Source organism: Morus notabilis, unplaced genomic scaffold (assembly GCF_000414095.1).
Source record: "Morus notabilis unplaced genomic scaffold, ASM41409v2 Scaffold575, whole genome shotgun sequence".
In the NCBI taxonomy this organism is placed as follows: Eukaryota; Viridiplantae; Streptophyta; class Magnoliopsida; order Rosales; family Moraceae; genus Morus; species Morus notabilis.
Genome location: NW_010365739.1, coordinates 140,362 through 151,337, shown reverse-complemented (window position 1 = coordinate 151,337; position 10,976 = coordinate 140,362). Strand labels below are relative to the sequence as shown.

The window sequence follows — 10,976 nt, the reverse complement described above, 5'->3', positions numbered from 1 at the left end:
CAGCCTTCAGTAATTCCTTGACTTTGTCATGCTGATCGACCGAACCACGGATGCCAGCAGAGATCTTTGTTTTTATAAACATGACACAAAGGCGATTAGATGATCCCATTTCTCATACCGGTCAACATCATCAGGTTGACTGGTCGCAGTAATGGCAGGGGGGTCAGCCCTCCGAATAGCATAGTCAATATCCATCCACCCCAAATGAAGAAGAATCCTCTCCTTCCATACCTTATAGTTGTCACCCTTTAGTTCGGGAATGTCACATTTTATATCAGAGAAATTTGCAGGTTGCATGACTGCAAAAATTAAATATACATGCTTATTATCCAAATTGAGACTAATATGTTAAATCATGTTTTACCAATGTAAATCATAAATCTAGTGTCATAAAACTTGCCTGTGGGCTAAAGTCCTATTCAATTAGATCCACTCATAATCCTTATGATAAAACTATTAAATTATGTTCCTTTTCTTAATTCCTGTGGGTAAATTAAGAAATATAATTTGATATTCTATCCTAATTAGTCATATAAATATAACAAAAATTCCTGTGAGATAAAATTCGTTATATTCAAAATGACTAACCACAATTAATGTCATAATGTGATCCTAAAGCACTTAATATATAATTTTGTATAATTAAAGATGCTGTGGCTACTCCTTAATTAATTAAAATTATATGAATCACTCGAGATTTGATTTTATGCACAAAAATAATTCATATAAATTCTGTAAATAGAACCCAAAAATCCGTTCCAAAAAAAAACTTTTTTTTTTTTTTTGAAAAACTGAAGCCCAAAAAAACGACATTTTTTGCCAAAAACGACATCCCATTATTTTGCACAGTGAATGAAAACGACTTGTCGTTTCAAGCACCTGGGATGTCTTCTTCAACCTCCAGACGGGTCGATTTCGACCCGGTTGCTATCTGAATTTTGACCCAGTTCGTTATATATGTTTAATACACCAAAATTGATGTTTCAAATTGCAGAAATGTTAGAAATCTAATTTCTTAATGATTTCTAATCTCATTTTACATCAAAAAACAAAGAAAATCATTATTTCAATTTTTCAAATTGAAAAAGTTTCTGAAAATTTTTTTTCGGCGTAAACAGAGTTTCTCTTGGAAAACAAAGTAACATCAAGGCAGAAGTAATTAAGGCTCTGATACCAAATGTAAACTAAATCTGAAACAATCTAAACATGCTTCTAACAAACTCAATAGCATTTAGATCAATATTGCGGAATAGAATTGAATTGAAAGCATACCTCCGGCCATTGATAACTTCTTACGCTCGACAGATATTTAACTCGGATTTGGCGCTTCTAATCCTCACTCAATCTCAAATAGATGGTGTATTTTACTGAATAAGATTGAAAGGCTTAGGGACCAACCGGAAGGAAATGCACTCGTATATATATATATATATACTCTGTCCATCACAGAGTATTCTTAATCGTGCACAACACGTGGGCAGCGGTTATGGACGGTTTTCGAACGTTATTCGCGTCCCTACAAAGTGGAAGATATGGGCCACTATAACGGTAAGTTAGTTTCCTAATATTAAAGGAAAAAATCTTACAAGTTCCAAAAAAAAAAGTTCCTTAGTCTATATTGTTTCCTAATCAATTCAAGCATTTTTCATTCAAAGCTTCTTTTTTTTTTCTTTTTTTTTCCTTAGCTGAAATGAGCTTCATTATAGAGGAAAATAAGCTACAAAAGAGGAGTAGGAAAAACAACTACTCCAACATATCAACAACTAAAGCTGCAGCCACAGACAAAGAATCAAAATCACTTCCAAGAAGAAACAAAAACAACAACGCACAGACTAACAAACACCAACAAGCAACTGGAAATAAAATACAAGCAAACTGCGAAAATAAAACTCTAGTTTAAGAACAAATAAAACTAAGAAAACGAAAGTCTAGTTCAAAGCTGTTAATCAAAAGCCTTTTCTTCTTCCAGTGTCAGAGTTCGACCAGAGTTCTTCAACATAGCACAACTTCGTATTTTTTTCACTTTTTTTTTTTTTTTTTTGGCGCTGGTTTAAGTTTTTGATTAAGACTAGGGCTTTCTTTTATTTCATCGAAGAAGACAGAGGGAACCAACCACCACAATCCCTCAAAAACTGGCTTTGCCATTTTGCCATCAACTAAACCCCATACATAACTAAGACGTGATATTTAACATCGAAAATCTAACAAAAGTGGATTAAGTGAGACTTTGGTTTTCACAGTTCGCGGAACTTAATTCTTGCAAGAATAGAAACAAAATCTGACAATAGTCCGTCGAATTAACACTCTTACCGATAAGGTTGGTACATAATTAAATTTTTTCCACTGACAAGTGTAATAGTCAGAGATTAGTAAACATATTTATCATGAAAATTCATAATAGATTGATATAATTGTCCTTAGTTAAAAGTTTTCCACTCTTACTTCTAATGGCATGAATCTCTAACATGTATATGCTAAGAAGGTGAATCAGCATGATTCAAAGGAACCTTTTAACCACAACTAATTACATGAAAAATGTCCAATTTAAGATTACTTTCTCGGAATATATAAAAAGGACAGATCTTTACTCAATCGTTTAAAGATATGTTAACATCAAATGAACAGAAAAGAAATAAGAGTAGTGTTTCCCTTTACCAACTTAGCAACTACACATGTCTATACATAATAGATTGATATAATTGTCCTTAGTTACAAGTTTTTCAGTACTATTACTTCTAATAGCATGAATCTATAACATGTATATGCCAAGAAGGTGAATCATCATGATCCAAAGGAACCTTTTAACCACAACTAATTACATGAAAAATATCTAATTTAAGATTACTTTCTCGGAATATATTTGAACAGCACAAATCTTTACACTATCGTTTAAGGGTATGTCAACTTCAAATGAACGGAAAGGAAATAATAGTGTTTCTCTACACCAACTTAGCAACTACACATGTCTATAAATAAGAGATTGATATAATTGTCCTTAGTTATAAATTTTCCACTTTTACTTCTAATAGCATGAATCTCTCACATGTATATGCCAAGAAGGTGAATCATCATGATCCAAATGAACCTTTTAACCACAATTAATTACATGGAAAATATATAATTTAAGATTACATTCTCAGAATATATTTTAAAAGGACAGATCTTTACTCAATCGTTTAAGGGTGTGTTTACTTCAAATGAACGAAAAGGAAATAAGAATAGTGTTTCTCTTTACCAACTTAGCAACTACACATGTCAATACATAATAGATTGCTATAATTGTCCTTAGTTACAGGTTTTCCAGTTTTACTTCTAGTAGCACGAATCTCTAACATGTATATGCCAAGAAGGTGAATCACTATGATCCAAATGAACCTTTTAACCACAACTAATTACATGAAAAATATCTAATTTAAGATTACTTTCTCGAAATATATTTGAAAAGCACAAATCTCTACTCAATCGTTTAAGGGTATGTTAACTTCAAATGAACGGAAAGAAAATAAGAATAGTGTTTCTCTTTACCAACTTAGCAACTACACATGTCTATACATAATAGATTGATATAAGTTTCCTTGGTCACAAGTTTTCCACTTTTACTTCTAGTAGCATGACTCTCTAACATGTATATGCCAACAAGGTGAATCATCAAGATCCAAATGAACCTTTTAACCACAACTAATATTACATGAAAAATATCTAGTTTAAGATTACTTTCTCATAATATATTTGAAAAGGACAGACTTTACTCAATCTTTTACGGGTATGTTAACTTTAAATTAACGGAAAGGAAATAAAAGCAGTGTTTCTCTTTACCAACTTAGCAACTACACATGTTTATACATAATAGATTGATATAATTGTCCTTAGTTACAAGTTTTCTACTTTTACTTCCAATAGAATGAATCTCTAACATGTGTATGTCAAGAAGGTGAATCATCATTATCCAAATGAACCTTTTAACCACAATTAATTACATGAAAAATATCTAATTTAAGATACTTTCTCAGAATATATTTAAAAAGGACAGACCTTTACTCTATCTTTTAAGGGTATATTAACTTCAAATGAACGGAAAGGAAATAAGAGTAGTGTTTCTCTCTACCAACTTAGCAACTACACATGTCTATACATAATAGATTGATATAACTGTCCTTAGTTACAAGTTTTCCACTTTTACTTCCAATAGCAAGAATCTCTAACATGTATATGCCAAGAAGGTGAATCATCATGATCCAAATGGAACTTTTAACCACAACTAATTACATGGAAAATATCTAATTTAAGATTACTTTCTCGGAATATATTTAAAAACGACAGATCTTTACTCAATCTTTTAAGGGTATGTTAACTTCAAATGAACAGAAAGGAAATAAGAGTAGTGTTTATCTTTACCAACTTAGCAACTACACATGTCTATACATACAAAATCAGGAATAAGAACTCAGTGGTGCACACATGACGCAAGGAATGTCAAACCTAACTCCACTTTGGTTGTTATTAATCTAGGTCACTTTGAATAATTGTTGAATTTACTAATAGGCCTTTATCGAGTCAATGATTATTGAATCACAAAGAAGGTAATTTTATTAATTGAATTGATAAGATTTCTATCTCAAACTTTAGTAAACACTAAAAAGAGAGATTATTGTTTAGAATCCTTTTCCGAATAAATAAGCTAGGTAGGAAATCAATAATCCCGATTCTCATTTCTTTTCTTTGCTTTTTACGTTTATATATTTTCCTATTACTTTTCATTATGGTATGGTGAACATACCTAAAAGTACATATATAATTAGTTAATGCTGAAAGCATAATTTATTTCGTTTCCAAAGGATTTCATGTAAATCCGGAGCTCTATTCTCACACACACACAACTCACTATAGAGTTTAAATAGATCTTTAGTATCATGTTACAAATGCTATCTAGATGCTACTCCTCCGATAACAGAAACAAGGCCAATCCAATGGGACACACACACACACAACTCACTATAGAGTTTAAATAGATCTTTAGTGTCATGTTACAAATGCTATCTAGTATCATGTTACAAATGCTATCTAGATGTTATAGAGTTTAAATAGATTTTAGTATCATGTTACAAATGCTATTTAGATGTTACTCCTCCGATAACATAAACAAGGCCAATCCAATGGGATCCAAATATAACCATGCTTCAAATGGCATTCACTTATAAGAGTACAGAGAAATGCTAGCATCACTCTTTGTCACTCTAAAAAGCACTCTCTTTGTAACTCTATGCATTCACAATTTGGCATGTGGACTCCACTATCTCATTTTTTGTTTAAATAATAATACACAATACAATATGAAAGACCCTAAGTCACAAGTTGATAATTAAATGATGTTTTAGTACTCCTTGGTTCCATTAAAAGTTATGTGAGGCCATGCATTGCACAGTTATAGCTCCGAATTCAAGCACATGAAGCTCCAAGTAACCATGATAAGTGAAGAAGTAAAAGTAAAAAAAAAAAAAGAAAAAAAAAAGTTTTTGCAGTGTGATTTTTTGTGATCATAACTAACTTTCTTGGGGCCAAGCTTTTGATCATGCAAGTATGAGCTTTGGGGTATAGAAAGTTCTAGAGTCTAGTAGTCTATAATTCTCATAACAAGTTTCATGTATTTTCATTAAAGGTTCGTTTCAAGGATAGTATACACAGGGAATTTCTCTTGCTCTTGCATATAAAGACGACTTTTATAAGCTTCGGCTGTACTAATTAACAACTAACCAACTCATGTATATTTTACAGTTTGTAATGTGATTTGCATATATATATTAATCCTTCATTTTAAGTGAGGTATAAGTTTCGTCAGATGGGTTGTCAGCAAAAGCTGAAACATACATAGACTCCACATAACAAACTCTAATTGGCATTTTAACAAGCATCACAATCAGAAAGTTAACCAAAGTTCCATAAAATCTCAGCCACCTCCCATATGAACAGCGTAGACAACTAATAACAAGTAGAAATCTTATATAAAATTAGATCGGAATGTTTGTTAAAAACCACCTTTTACCTCCTAGTAATTATTACGATTTTTTGACCTATGATGAACCCCCTTCTAGATTCTCAATGACTTTTAAACGTACGTACGTCTAGATACTGAAAGAAGAAGAAATATCTCCAATCAGAAAACTCGTCTAAAGCAAGTACTTATAATAGTCATTCGTGATGTAATTGCAACTTTTGTAGGGCATATATACATACACACACTCACATATATAATAAATGGCCACCAAGAAAACTAGCAATTATATAAGTACTAGAAGCAAGGGCTAGGTACAACGGTGCACTTGACGAGCGGATTTATGATCTTACAAGCATTAGATCAAGTGATTAGTACTTGAAATGAAATAGAGAAAATCTATCAAGATATTTTTCCAAGAAGATCAACACAAAAGCATCTTCAGGTACAACACAACAGCTAGGCAGTGATATTATCAAGTACTTGAAGAGAAGGGAAAAACTAAATATTATATATAAACAAATGGGCAAGGATCATTTTGCAGAATCTACATGGTATTGAAGAGCTAGGTACCGGTCAAACAAAATTTACAGATACAAACACACACACGTGTATATATACACATACACACACACTAGACTCCACCATGATCAGTGCATTAACCCATACCTTATAGCAAACAACAAGAAGGGCAAATAGCAATTATATATACTTGTTTCTTTTATGGGACAAAATTTTCATAGTACGAAGTTAATGTTTACATGTTACGAAGTAAATAAACATATAAGTACTCGAAAAAGAAACATGGGTTTCGTGAATCATTCCTCAAAAAAAGCCAAAAAAAAAAAAAAAAGAAAAAAAGAACACATACTCGGGGCTTGAGAACTCATAGAGCCTGCCTTTCTGAGAGAAGATGATCACCGCAACCTCGACATCGCAGAGAACCGAGAGCTCGTGAGCCTTCTTCAACGACCCATTTCGTCTCTACGAGAAAGTCACTTGCCTGTTTGTGGCATTCTCGATCCTTCTCATCTGAATTTTCTCTCTCACCATTTTTGCCCTCCTACAACATCACCAAACGGAAAATTGGGGGTTTTGTTTTTTTAAATATTGTATTTTAAGGAATAAAGTGATTAAAATATTTACATAATCTGTGTTTTTTTAAAAGTCATACGGAGCTTGAAAAGGCTTAAACGAAGGAAGTAATACAAGTGAGAATGATGCTTTCCAAAAAAGAAAAATACAAAATTGTGTTGTCATGTGCAACATGTCAAAAATCATCGTACAATGACTTGCATAAAAAACCAATAAGTCAGTGACAGCACATAGGCGTTGTCAGCAAAACAAAAGGACTTTAGACCAATGCGAAACGACCGCGTCTCGTGGCTCACCTTGTTTGGCGGGTCATCAGCTCGTACTATTTTTCTTTTAACTTTAATGCGCGTGTGGAAATAATAAATAATAAAGTAATGCCAACTACAATTGGAGGGTTCGGCGGTGCTGGAATAATGGTTTTGTGACCGTAAAAATGCGGTAATAAAGCACTAGTAAGTCAATAACAATGCTTAGCTTAATTAGGATTTTTAGAACACTTACCCTTAAATTTGTCGTGACTTAATAAATTATCTCTTAAATTCTTAATTTGGATAATCAATTCTCTCACTATTGCATTTAATCCATTTGATAAACTTTTTAAAAAACTTACAGAATTTGACATGTGCACGTCGTATGTAAGGCTTTAAAGAGGTAAAATTAGTATTTTACATGCCCTAATATGTAAAAGTCATACAAAACTTAAAAAGACATAAACAAATAGGGTAATATAATTGTTAGGGCCCTTAACAATTAAAATGCTTGAAAGCACCACATAATTTATAGAGAGTGTTATTTAATTGTGAGTTAGTTATGAGTTATATGCTATTGGTTTTATTTTTTTATTTGTGTGTTGCGCTTTATCGTTGCATTTATTGTGCTTGTTTAATTCTAACGTAAAAGTTACCCCCCATATAAAAGGATTATTGGCGTTGATACTTGAACTTTAAGTAAGGTGGCATTTTGGTCCATAAACTTTTAATTTTGATGTATAAGTTCCTAAATTTTTTTTTATTTTTGACAATTTTAGTCCTTAAAATTGAAATTAACAAACAATTTTTGAAATTTAATGTACATAACTGCATCTTTGTTGCATGAGAATAAAATTTTTTACAAACAATAGTAAATGCAAAATATTAGTTTTCTACAAGTTTTAATACTAACAAATAGAAGATTTTCCATTTAACGCAATTATTTCTGTAAAATCTTAAGCTATCATGCAATGGACACATCATTATTTTTGTTAATTTCAGAAATCATTCATCAATTTTAGTGTTAAGTACCAAAACTATCGATAAAACGAAAATTTAAAGACTAATATATCAAAATTGAAAGTTCGTGAATTAAAACGTCAGTATGCTCAAAGTTTAAGAACTAATGGCTAACTGCTTTTAATTTTTTTAAAGAATGATCCTTGTAAAGGAAATTGTTTATGTGATTTCAGGCTTGGCTTAATAATAATATCACCCACCTCCTTGTTGAATTTTTGAGTTTGAATCTTACCTGAAACACTCCCATATTTTCTTTTTCTAATTATATTTTTTACATGCATACTATATACCCACTACAAGAATTTGAATTTTTTGTTACCAAAAATTTGGTAACCAAATGCCCTGTTTTTGGTAGCAAAATATTTTTCTTACCAAAAAATTTTGGTACCAGAAAATGGGTAGCAGAAAGTATTAGTTACTAAAATTTTGGTAGCAAATAGTTTTTGCTACTAAAAATTTTTTTAGTAACAAAATGTATTTAGTAGTAAAATATATGATATTCGGGGATCAAAAATTTCGGTAGCAAAAAGTGTGCGTTTTCTGATACTAAAATTTTGATAGCAAAATATATTTAGTAACAAAAAGTATGCAATTCAGTCACTAAATATTTGGTAACAAAAGCTATTTGGTAACAAAAGTCATGAGATTTAAGGACCAAATATTTAGTATCAAATTGTATTTGATAGCAAAATATATGAGATTTGATAACCAAATATTTGGTAGCAAAAAGTATTTAGTAGCGAAAAATATGAGATTTAAAGACCAAATTTTTTGTAGCAAAATGTATTTGATAACGAAAAGAACAAGAATCATGTACCAAATATTTAGTAGCAAATAACTAATTTGTTACTATTAAATCTTTTTGGTCACCAAAACTAAGACAAATTTATATACCTGTATTTTTTGAAATAATATATACAAATAAAATACCAAATATTAATTTAAAAATCTCTAAATATTTCAATACATATTAGAATCCAAACAAAATACTAAAAAATTCATACTTAAGCAAACCCAAATACTTATGCAAATATTATACGAGTAAAATCTTAATATTACAAAAATTAAACGCTCTAACAAACTGAGGCTGGTAGTGGTGGTGGCGGTGGCATAGGATCTTCTCCTAATGGAGGTATATTGAGAAATTTCTTAGGTAAAATATTCCCATATGCTGCTGTAATACAAAGTTCTGGCTTCAATTCTCTTAAGTTGGACAAGAAAATCTCCTGCACAAAAATAAAAAGGAAAAATGAAACCACCATAATCTAGAATTGGAAATCCTTAATGGTATCATATCAAAATTCTAACAACACTCCTTCAATCATTTTAATCAAAAGGAGGCATTACAGCAGATGCTAAAATGTTACTTCCAACTGCAAGCATATCAATTGCCTCGTGGGTACAATAGATGCTCAATAAAGAAACCAGGAAAGCATGAATAATGGACAAACACACATCTAGACAAACATGTCAAAAGCTCATTGATGGTTAAATCTAATACTTTGTATGATAAGAGAGAAGAAAAGAAAGGTATATAACCAAGGTGAGGAAAATAGAGAGGAAGGAAATGATCTTTCTCTTATTATGTTATTTTGAAGTTTGATGTAAGGAATGTGTGGTGGCCCTAAGGTTCCACGTATGGAGCAAACTTCATAGGCAATGACAATTACGCTACCAAGGTTTAGCTAACTTCGACATATTGGTGGGGATGGCCGTTAGAGTGAAGCAAAGCATACTTACCAAGGAATTCTGAACCGAAAAGGTTTAACAATATGCCAAGCGAAATGGTATACACCGGCAACATATTATTGTCATAACTTCAAATATCACTCGATATAAGGAACTAGGTCATAATACACAAATTAAACATCATAGCCACGGTGTATATGTACCTGAAAGCACGTTCTTGGTTTGACATACCAGCCTCAAATGTGTATACTGCAGTACAAGTTCACATATCATATGAAGAGCTTTCAATAATAGAATCAAAATACTGAAGCAGTTCAAAACATTTGGGATTCTTCTCAAAAATCAATTATTTTCCTTTCCTTTCTTTTCTCTTCAGTTTTCTCCGCAACAAAAAAAAAAAAACGTACGCACACACACGCACACAAAATCTAGCAGTTACCTTTGGCGCTGGAGGCTTGAAACCGGTCAAGAAGTAATAAAACCAAAGTCATTTTTAGACATCAATTCCTTACCATCTCTCTGTGAGTTTAGGTTTTTTTTTTTAAGGCAATGAGATCAGTAAACGTGTAGGCTATATAGCTTGTTTATACATCTAAGATCAGTCCATAAACTAAGAAAACAAAGAAATTCATGCTTGTATGATGATCTTTGGCCGAAGAAATCAACAATTTTTAAAAACTAATAAGAAACTTGCCAACCCACTAACTGTTTGACAAAATGACAATGAGAGCAAAAACTAAAGCACAAATGAGAAGAAAGGAAGACATGCCTATCTTCCGAATGTGTACTTTGCGCTTAGGGGGCTGAGGCTGAGCAGGAGCCTCCTTGGCCTCGCGAGCCGCCCTCTTGGCCAAATTCGTCTGGCGGCGCTCATAGCTAACCAAAAATAACAAAATCATAAACGAACCCTAATTTCAATCGGAGGTGAAATTGAA

General features: G+C 31.9%; 1 long non-coding RNA gene and 1 pseudogene across 1 annotated transcript; both read right to left on the bottom strand.

The window, feature by feature from the left end:
• The window catches only part of LOC112093648, a 16,004-nt pseudogene extending 8,832 nt beyond the window's left edge, over positions 1–7,172 (bottom strand).
• A 2,116-nt stretch (positions 7,173–9,288) lies between these two features.
• LOC112093649 lies at positions 9,289–10,291 on the bottom strand. The gene is made up of 2 exons (XR_002903149.1): positions 10,245–10,291; positions 9,289–9,578 (listed from the first exon to the last, which is right to left on the bottom strand). It is a non-coding gene; the product is annotated as an uncharacterized LOC112093649 (long non-coding RNA).
• Positions 10,292–10,976: the final 685 nt, after the last annotated feature.